Here is a 10,563-nt window from a genome sequence, read left to right on the forward strand (position 1 = left end):
TGAGCTGAATCAGGTGGAGGCTGCAGACACGGAGCAGAAACTGCAGACTGGGTCTCAGGCTGCTCCAGGGTGCAGTCTTCTCAGATGCTGATGTTGACTCAGATTCTGTGTCTGTGGCAGATAGTGTGTCACTGAGCACAGATCTATATTCTTTGGAGGAGGTGACAGACTTCCTAGATGACTCTTTTGGCAGGTCAGTGGAGATAACAGATTATTTCCCTGACATGCAGAAAATTGTGAAGTCTGTTGATACTCTGCAGAAGGTCGTAGGTAAGGACCTGCTGTGTCTCCAAAAGCATGTCGCACATGTGAGGAAAATTCTAAGGGGAAAAAAAGTACTGAAAAAACGTAAAGTTTCCAAATAATTAAAAAAAATGATTGTGTGTCACAGGGTGTTTTCTCTCTGCTGTATTTTTCTGTCTGTCCTGCTCTTTTTCGTGTCTCCTCATATGCAGACTTTAAGGGGAGCTTCTTTAAATATTAATGGGGGTAGAAACCCACAGAAAAGAGCATTAGTATCTGAAATTATTAAACTGAAAAAAATAGATGTAGTTTTGTTGCAGGAAACACATAGTGACAGTTTTAATGAGGCAGACTGGGGAATGTGGTGGGGGGGTCAGTATGCACTCAGCCACGGCTCAAACATAGTGCTGGAGTGGCTGTTTTATTCTCCCCATTCGTACATGTTACAATTTTATCCAGCTGTGAGATCATGGTGGGCAGAGCTTTAATGGTAAAGGTAGAAATCATTGGGTTTGTTTTTAATTTGTTTATCATTTATGCACCCAATCAAAGGTCTGCACATTTAGTTTTATTTAATTTATTAAAAAACAAGTTTAGGGAGTAGCAGTCAGGGGGAGTGCATCATACTGGGGAGGGATTGGAACTGCTGCACTGATGGCCCTTTGGTCAGGATAGGACAGGAGATTCAGTCTCAGTCATCCTCTTTCCTGGCCCAGATGGTCGCAGAGGCAAACCTCGTTGCCATCTGGAGATTAAAATACCCCTCCACTCGACAGTACACCTGGGTGAGAGTCTCTGACGGCATGGTCAGTGCAGCGAGACTGGATAGATTTTATATTTCATCGTCTTTTATTACTCGTGCAACTAGGAGTCAAATCCGACCAGTCGGTTTCTCTGAAAATTTTAAATTGTTTTGGGCAGAGTGGAGGTACAGGAAAGAGTTTTTTGTGTCTCTTAGTCAGTGGTGTGAGGTAGGAAAGGGTCAGATTAGGGTTTTCTGCCAAAAGTACTCCGCCCAGTCCACTGCAGAAGTCCGAAGGGCTATGGAGCAGCTGGAGGCAGAGATCAGGGAGCTGGAGTGCATGTCCGTGGAGAACCCGGAACAGTTGCTCTCCAAGAAACAGCAGCTGAACTCTTTCCTCCTGGAGAAAGCTAAAGGAGCCCTGGTCCGAGCCCGCTTCACCACCATCAGAGACATTGATGCCCCAACGTCCTTCTTTTTCAATTTGGAAAAGTCACAAGGCCAAAGAAAACAAATGGTGTGTCTGCATCTGCCTGATGGGGGGTTAACCTCAGACCCCACTGAGATGAGGAGGCATGCCGTGGCTTTCTACTCCGAGCTGTTCAGAGCTGAGCGCTGTGATGTGGAGGCTGCAGCTGAGCTTCTCCAGGACCTTCCTCAGCTGAGCCCAGCAGATCAGGACACCCTGGGATGCCACATCACCATGGAGGAGCTGACCTCTGCGGTAACAAAGATGGCCTCAGGGAAAGCACCGGGTATGGACAGTTTACCAGTGGATTTCTTTAAACACTTCTGGAGTACCCTGGGACCGGACCTGCTGGACGTGTTTCAGGAGTCTTTCCTGAGGGGAACCCTTCCGGCCTCCTGCAGGCGAGCGGTGATATCGCTTCTGCCAAAGAAGGGGGACCTGACCTTGCTGAAGAACAGGAGACCCGTAGCCCTTTTATGTACGGACTATAAAATATTGTCCAAGGCTTTAGCCAACAGACTGAAGGGTTTTATGGATTTTATTATTGGTGCTGATCAGTCTTATTGTGTCCCTGACAGAGCCATGTTGGACAATTTGTTTTTAATGCGGGACACTTTCGATGTGTGCAAACTGTACAACTTAAAGACTGGAATAATATCTATTGACCGGGAGAAAGCCTTTGATCGTATCGATCACTCCTTCTTATTTTCCACATTGCAGGCTTTTGGTGTTGGGGAGCACTTCCTATCCTGGGTGAAGCTATTGTACAGTGGTGCATGTTGTGTAGTGAAGGTGGGTGGTGGGCTCAGCAGTCCTGTTACAGTTGGCAGAGGTATCAGGCAGGGCTGCCCTCTCTCTGGCCAACTGTACAGTGTGGCCATTGAGCCTCTTCTTTGTAGACTTAGAAAGCAATTGAGGGTCTTATATTTACCTGAACCAGCTCAGAACAGGTCTTTAGTTGTGTCTGCTTATGCTGATGACGTTAATGTTTTTGTGCAGGATCAGGAGGACATCCAGCAGCTAAAGTGCTGCCTGGGCCTCCATGAGAAGGCTGCTTCAGCAAAAGTTAACTGGGACAAAAGTGAGGCATGTTTGGTCGGCCACTGGAGTGCAGGGAACATTCCCAGTCTTCCTGGTGGCCTCAGGTGGGGAAACAGGGGGCTAAAGGTCTTGGGAGTGTATTTGGAACGTGAGGATGTTATAGCTAAAAACTGGGAGGGAGTGCTGGAAATGGTAGAAGCCAAGTTATCTAAATGGAAATGGTTGTTACCTCAGATCTCTTACAGGGGAAGAGCTCTGATTGTCAACAATCTGGTGGTGTCATCCCTGTGGCACAGACTCCATGTGCTGAACCCTCCATCTGAACTGATGAAACATCTGCAGCAGCTCCTGGTGGACTTTTTCTGGTTGGGTCATCACTGGCTGCGAGCATCCGTCCTGTACCTTCCGGTGGAGGAGGGGGGACAGGGCCTGATCGACATCGCCTCCAGGACTGCAACTTCCAGGCTTCAGGCAGCTCAGCGGCTGCTGTATAGATCATCTCTCAGCTGGTCGGCGTTAGCTATGCTGCTGCTCCGGAGAGCTGGGGGACTGGGACTGGACAAGCAGCTGTTCCTGCTGAAGCCCCCTGCTCCAAGCTTCACTGAACTCTCCCCTTTTTACATCTCTGTGTTTGAGGCCTGGAGGACTCTAGTGTTCACCCAAATGTCTGACCCAAAGCCTGGGACGTGGCTGTTTGAGGAGCCACTTTTCAGTAACGATCTCCTGGTTAGCACCGTGCTGTCCTCCGTCACGCTGAAAAGTGCCTTCGTTAAAGCAGGAGTCACGAAGCTTGGACACCTCGTAAGAACCCCCGTGGAGAGACTGCCTCAGCTTACTGGCGTAAGATCAACCAGAGTGCTGCAGAACCTGATGAAGGAGGTGTGGCAGTCTCTGTCGGGGCCCCTCAGGGCCTTTGCTCAGAGTCGGGGTCTGGCCGAGCGATGGACAGACGGCCATGAGTACACCTTCCCGTCTCTGAGTGCGAGTCCTGCAGTGGGTGACTGGAGAGAGGAGAGTGGGCTGCTGCTGTCTCTGAGGAGTCCAGCACTGGGGACTTTGAGCTCCTGCACAGGAAAGCAGTTTTACCTGAGCTGCATGAGGGTGCTAAACCTGGACTCCCTCACTGGAGTCAGAGAGTCCAAGTGGACTGAGGTTGTTGGCTCAGGCTTTTCCCTAATGGCAGCTGGAGGGTCCTGTATAAGCCTCCTGTGGAGAAACGTGTGGCTGATCTCCGGTGGAGGATTATACATGGAGCAATAGCTACGAACAGATACAGAGCTCACCTTGATCCAAGCACTGGGGAGGGATGTCCTTTCTGCTCACACACAGAGACCACCGAACACCTGGTGCTGTCCTGTCCCAGACTGGCTGGGCTTTTCGGAACGCTGCAGGAGTGGGTGGGGGGTTTGGGAGAGCTGTTTTCTTTTCCCCTCTTCATCTTTGGTCCCAAATACACTCCCAAGAAAAAGCTGATTCTGGTGTTGATTAATTTTGTCTTTGCTAGTGCCAAACTGGCAATATGGAAAAGTCGAAAAAACAAAGTTCTGGGGGTGGGCTGGACTGATCCAGTCTCTTTTATGAAGGGTTTGTTAGCAGCTCGACTCAGAATTGAATATACATTTTATAAATCGACAAACAACTCGGATGGTTTTAGGGATGTGTGGGCTGTCAGGCAGGCTGTGCTCACTGGAGAAGGATGGCTCCTTGGTACTTAATTTCTGAAGGACTCGTTTTTTTTGAGAGAGAGTGTGTGTGTGTGTGTGTGTGTGTGTGTGTGTGTGTGTGTGTGTGTGTGTGTGTGTGTGTGTGTGTGTGTGTGTGTGTGACAGTGTGTGTGTGTGTGTGACAGTGTGTGTTAAAATTAATCATGTTTCATTAATTAACATGTAAAAATGTAAACTGTCTTGAAGTATTGTCAGAATGTCGCATAAATAAAGTTTGCTAAAAGTCCAAGTCTATCTATCTATCTATCTATCTATCTATCTATCTATCTATCTATCTATCTATCTATCTATCTATCTATCTATCTATCTATCTATCTATCTATCTATCTATCTATCTATCTATCTATCTATCTTTGTAAACAGTCATAAATGTTCACTAACATCAACCACCAGTGGTATTCATAGCTGGAGGTTGGGAATTAAAAGGATAAATAATAGTATTATAGTGTAACACAGCTGCAATTAGCACACAAACAGAACAGAGTCCATATATTTTACATTTATGAACTTTATTTGGCAGTGTGGTCAGGTGAAAAACATGATTTAAACTTGAGAGCAGAAAATCAGAACAAATTCTCAGTAAAACATTTCAAACCAACAGGAAATAGAGCTGACATTGAAAATCCACTTCAAACTGGTTTTCATTCACTTCTTGGTTCCTGGTTACATTTCAGATATTAGAATGGAGCAGCTGTTGTAGTCGTTGCTGCTGTAGTAGTTGTAGCAGCAGTAGGAAACAGGAAAATGTGTTTAAGGACACATTTTAAGATCTTACTGTTTACTTCTGAAGACATACTTTCCTGATTTTACGGGAGATGTAGTTTCCTTTCAACTGTCTTTGATTTCTCTCAAAAGTTTTTTTACTTTTTCCAACACTGATTTTCATCCATCGAATTGTGGGTTTTTTTTTTCAATGTGACAATTTTTTGATTTGTCTGTTTAATTTCTTTTAGTCTTGTGAAGCACTTTAATGAACTTGGAATTTGAAAAGTGCTCCATAACTGAAGGTTATTATCCTTGTGAGAAGGTAAGTAAAGCCTGGAGGATTTGTATTAGTTGTACTGGAGACAAAGTGGTAGTAGCACCAGCAGCAGTAGTTGTAGCAGTTGTAGCCTTAATGGAAAACACAAACATTTTGTTGTCAAACAATCAGAAATTTTACAGTAGCTGATGTTCATGTGTGGTTTGATATTAGAAGACGGAGAAGGAACTCACCTCATTAGAGTTGGAACCAGAATCAGAAACATCGTTTGAGCGGGCAAATCGTTTGTGTCCTCCATCCATCTGTAGAAAATCCGCAAGTTACACCTTGGATGTTACCTGCATTCTACTTTATTACAATATTAGTATATTGTACATATTATATATATTATTATGAGTATAATAAAGCCACACTTACAGGACTGGCCAGAGCGAGGCTCAGGAGGCATCCAAGAACAAGTGCTACCTTCAGCATGGTTTCAGTGATCACACCTGAAAAAAACAATAAAAAATAATAGAAACTTCCTCAAATGATCTATTTAGTCAAAAAACAAACTAAATAGATATTAAGCCATCATTCTTCAGAAAATACTGCCAAAAAGCGTTTCATATAATTACCGTCAGGTCTTAGCTTCAGCAGACTGTCTCACAGATGATCAGGGAGGTTGTTGTGGTGTTGCTCTGAACGTGGAGCTTTTCTTATATACACTTTCAGGAGCAGCATTGTTGGGAAACTGCAGCTGTTAGGAAATCTTCCACCGCCACATTTCAAGGTGTGTCTAATGATTGCAGACAGAATCCACATCCCTATTAGATCGAGGCAGATAAAGAAAAATCTGGCCAGATCAATCTTGCTCATTGAAATGACAGGTCTGTTCCTATCATTGTGGCTTATAGGATTCCCTGCTCAGTAACCAACTGATCCAGCTGATCCAGCTGCTGTAGAGGATGCTGACTGTCAAACTTTATCCAGCTGGTTTCAAAGAATTTTCTGAAGATCGATATGACATCCCAGAAGACAGTTCCATCAAGGGTCAGCTGAGCAGCTCTGTCACTTATCTGCAGCTCCGTGCTGCAAAGACAGATGTCAAACATCTAAAAGTATGAAGAAACTTCTCTACAGTTGATGCAGAAAATATTCGTTGCCACAACAGTAACAAGTTGTGCTCACGTAACAGCAGAAATCTGTTAAAACTTTCAGTAGAAGTTCACTGCATACAGACGGACAAATGTTTGACTGCTGAGCTCGTAGTTCACTCAGTAACCAGTTATATTATGTCTGCTAGCAGCCTAAACATGGAGCTAACTAAATTCAACTATACAAACATGAGCTAATGATTAAAAGGAAGCTGTCTCCATCCGTTTGTTTGTGGCTGTGTTCATAAAATCAATCTGAAATTCTGAGCATCATCTGAATTATTGTTCAGAATTTCAACTGTTTTCTTCTCTAGAATTATTAAAATCACGCTGTGAAATTACTGTCAAAGTCCTGCATTCTTTTTACACTCAAAAGTGAAGATTGAAACAGGTTGTATTTGGACCATGTGCTGACATTTACCTAATATTTGTTCAAGGTGAAGCCTTTAATTCTGATATAACTCTGGACAATTACAGTCTCTACCCATCAGGATTGGCACATTAGTAAACAGATGCAACAGCAGAGAGATACCTGGTATTATTATTACTGGTCAAATGACTTAGAGGTTCAGGTAAGTTCCAGGCAACACCCAGTGAAGTTTGCATTTCTGCCTGCCACCTCTTGTTTTAGGAAATTAATCACTATTCTGGCTTTAGCTGCTCAAATAAGTCTTTAATTTTTGGAATCCATTTTAAGTATTTTCCTGACAGTTACTGAGAAACAAAGCAGGTCCTACGTCTGTCAGAAGTAGTTGCTCAGGGGAGCCGTAGGAAGCATCATCACTTATTTATTTTGATCAAAATTCCAGCATGCAAGCGATTATTGCTGTAACCATAGATAGATAGATAGATAGATAGATAGATAACCCTAAACAAACAAAATCATGCTCATGAGAAAAACATCTGAAACCAGATTTCTTTACATGAAGTCACTGGATGGGACTGTCTTTTGGGATGTTATTTCCATCTTTTGGAAATTCTTTGAAACCAGCTGGATGAAGTTTGACAGTCAGCATCCTCTACAGCAGCTGGATCAGCTGGATCAGTTGGTTACTGAGCAGAGAATCCTATAAGCCACAATAATAGGAACAGACCTGTCATTTCAATGAGCAAGATTGATTAGGCCAGGATTTTACTTTTGTCTGCTTCGATCTAATAGGGATGTGGACTCTGTTTGCAATCATTAGACACACCTTAAACTGTGGAGGTGGAAGATTTCCTAACAGCTGCAGTTTCCCAACAATGCTGCTCCTGAAAGTGTATATAAGAAAAGCTCCACGTTCAGAGCAACACCACAACAACCTCCCTGATCATCTGTGAGACAGTCTGCTGAAGCTAAGACCTGACGGTAATTATATGAAATGCTATTTGTTGCAGTATTTTCTGAAGGAAGATGGTGGAATTTTTATGTAATTAATTTGTACTTTGACTGAATAGTTCATTTGACCAAGTTTTCATTCTTATTTTTGTTTTCAGGTGTGATCACTGAAACCATGCTGAAGGTAGCACTTGTTCTTGGATGCCTCCTGAGCCTCGCTCTGGCCAGTCCTGTGAGTGTGGCTTTATTATATTCATGATAATATATATGATATGTACAATATATTATTATTGTAATAAAGTAGAATGCAGATAATATTCAAGGTGTAACTTGTGGATTTTCTACAGATGGATGGAGGACACAAACGATTTGCCCGCTCAAGCGCTGGTTCTGATTCTGGTTCCAATTCTGATGAGGTGAGTTCCTTCTCCGTCTTCTAATATCAAACCACACATGAACATCAGCTACTGTAAAACTTCTGACAGAATCATCTGCTCTGTCTTCAACAACAAATGTTTCTTTTTTCCCCGAAGACTACCACCACTGCTACTACTACTACCACTACAACTGCTACTACAACTACTGCTGCAGGTGCCACTACGACTACTGCTGCTCCCGCCTTGTCTGCACAACAACTCATCCAGCTTCTTATTGCCCTCTTGCAGGGATCATAATCTCTAGTTATGGAGCACTTTTCACAGTCCAAGTTCCAAGTCATAAAATCATCAGGTTGAAAAACAACACAATTCAGTGGATGAAAACCAAAAGGAAAAGGTTGGAAAAGTTAGCAATATTTTTCAGAGAAGTTAACTAAACTAAATCTCACGTAAAATCAGGAGAGTGTGCTTTCATAAGTAAACAGTAAGATCTTAAAATGTGTCCTTAAACACATTTTCCTGTTTCCTACTGCTGCTACAACTACTACAGCAGCAACGACTACAACAGCTGCTCCATTCTAATATCTGAAATGTAACCAGGAACCAAGAAGTGAATGAAAACCAGTTTGAAGTGGATTGTCAGTGTCAGCTCTATTTCCTGTTGGTTTAAATGTTTCTTGAGATTTTTTTTCTGATTTTCTGCTCTCCACTTTAAATCATGTTGCTTTTCACCTGACCACACTGCCAAATAAAGTTCATAAATGTAAAATATATGGACTCTGTTCTGTTTGTGTGTTTGCTAATATTCATATCATGCATGTATGTGTGTTTTTGTGGTAACACTTCACCTGAAGTCTCCCTACTCAGCAGCCATCATTATATTTATAGACAGACAGAGATAGATTGATAGACAGATAGATAGATATCTCACTGTCTAAAATGCTGATATTTACAGAGGTGTACAAAAAATGTTTAGTATTTACAATAAAGTGCAAATTTGTGTTATTTACAAGAAAAATGGCATATTATAAGGACACATTTGTATTTGAGTTTGTGAGAACTCTCATTTTCACCACTTGTCCCTTGACACTTCTATTCTACACATTACAGAATACTGTTTTCCTTATGTGTATTTTTGCTTTAATTTCAGCATGCTAGTGTAGCATCACATCACATCCTACACTCAGCTAGTTTGTGTTGATATTTTGCTAAAGTTTGCATCCATCATGTGGGGATTAAAGCAAAACAAACAGCTTTGATCGGTTTCAGTTATTCTATATGAAGTTACAGGTAAAATGTGCTTTCATTGTTTGCGCCTTTGTTCAAACTTACCTTTCTTTGTTTTTGTTTTGTTTTTTTTCTGACTCATCATGCAGGAGTGTTTGGGAGGAGGTCATCCAGCACTTTCAGGATTTATGGTGTTGTTAAGGTCAGAGTGACATCACTGGGCCAGACCAAATGGAGGATTTTCTTTTGTTTTGTGTTTTTTTTTTTCCTTTTTGATGAATGTGTCTTATGTATGAAAACACACCATTCAGTTGCAACATAAAATATTACTATCAAAGGGGGACATTTAGGAATGCCAACAGCTTTTTAATGTGTGCAGTGATGGTTTTTGCAGTATCCTTTGCATGCAGGTTGTAGAGAAGGTCACCATGCTGTATGAAGTGATGAAGGTGTGAACTGAGCACATTCACATTTTGCTCCTCTGAGAAAGGGTTGAGTCTGTGCTGCAAAAAAAGTGCCTTTTTTTGAGTAACTGTGGATTAATTTTGAAATCATTCTTCAGTGTAAATAATTTTTTGTGCTGTTTAGTCACTTTGAGTCTGACATGAATGGAGAAGTGCTGTAAAATAGTATCTTCTCCTCTTTTGCACACAAGAAGTCTGATGAGTCTGTCTGCCTACCACCTTCCTTGATGTTTTTGTCAGACTACTCCACAGTGTGGTGGCACAGGATCATACAGTTCACTTCCTTTAAAAGAGCGAGTGTGGAGGTCGTCAGAATGTTCCAAATACACTGCCTGTCCAAAAAAAAAGTCAGCACCTGTATTTAACTAAGGAGAAGACAGAGTCCAAATGTTTTAAATTGATCAACCTTATTTGGCAGTGTGGTCAGGTGAAAAACAACATCATTTAAATTTGAGAGGAGAAAATTTGGGCATGGATGCGAGGACCCGTCCATCGCTGCTTGCAGCTTTAATTTATTTTCTTTTTCAGTTTTGAACACATTCTCTGTTTTTTGTTGACTTTGATACCGACAATGCCGAGAACTAACATATTGAATGTCAGAGCCCTCTTCTCACCCTCTTCCTATCTGGCATCCAAATACCTTTTTCTCATCTGTCTCCCACCTTTCTCTCTCCCTCTTTCTTCCTCTCTCCCTCTCTCTCTCCCCAGCAGTGCACTGAGTGGAGTGCAGCCAAGGCTTCCTTCACTCAGGTAATCAGCCACTTCGTTGGAGTCTGGACAGCTGGAACTCGTTCCACTAATCACCTGCCTCTGCTACAAAAGACCGGTTCACTCCTCCAG

At 42.5% G+C, this 10,563-nt stretch overlaps 2 long non-coding RNA genes across 2 annotated transcripts; one reads left to right on the forward strand and one right to left on the reverse strand.

Moving 5' to 3' along the window:
- Positions 1–4,709: 4,709 nt before the first annotated feature.
- Positions 4,710–5,948, reverse strand: LOC127533231 (uncharacterized). Its single transcript, XR_007941015.1, has 4 exons — positions 5,819–5,948; positions 5,619–5,692; positions 5,435–5,503; positions 4,710–5,332 (listed from the first exon to the last, which is right to left on the reverse strand). It is a non-coding gene; the product is annotated as an uncharacterized LOC127533231 (long non-coding RNA).
- Positions 5,949–7,594: 1,646 nt separating this feature from the next.
- LOC127533234 (uncharacterized) lies at positions 7,595–8,775 on the forward strand. The gene is made up of 4 exons (XR_007941019.1): positions 7,595–7,685; positions 7,814–7,887; positions 8,003–8,071; positions 8,189–8,775. It is a non-coding gene; the product is annotated as an uncharacterized LOC127533234 (long non-coding RNA).
- Positions 8,776–10,563: the final 1,788 nt, after the last annotated feature.

Source organism: Acanthochromis polyacanthus, chromosome 3 (genome assembly GCF_021347895.1).
Source record: "Acanthochromis polyacanthus isolate Apoly-LR-REF ecotype Palm Island chromosome 3, KAUST_Apoly_ChrSc, whole genome shotgun sequence".
In the NCBI taxonomy this organism is placed as follows: Eukaryota; Metazoa; Chordata; class Actinopteri; family Pomacentridae; genus Acanthochromis; species Acanthochromis polyacanthus.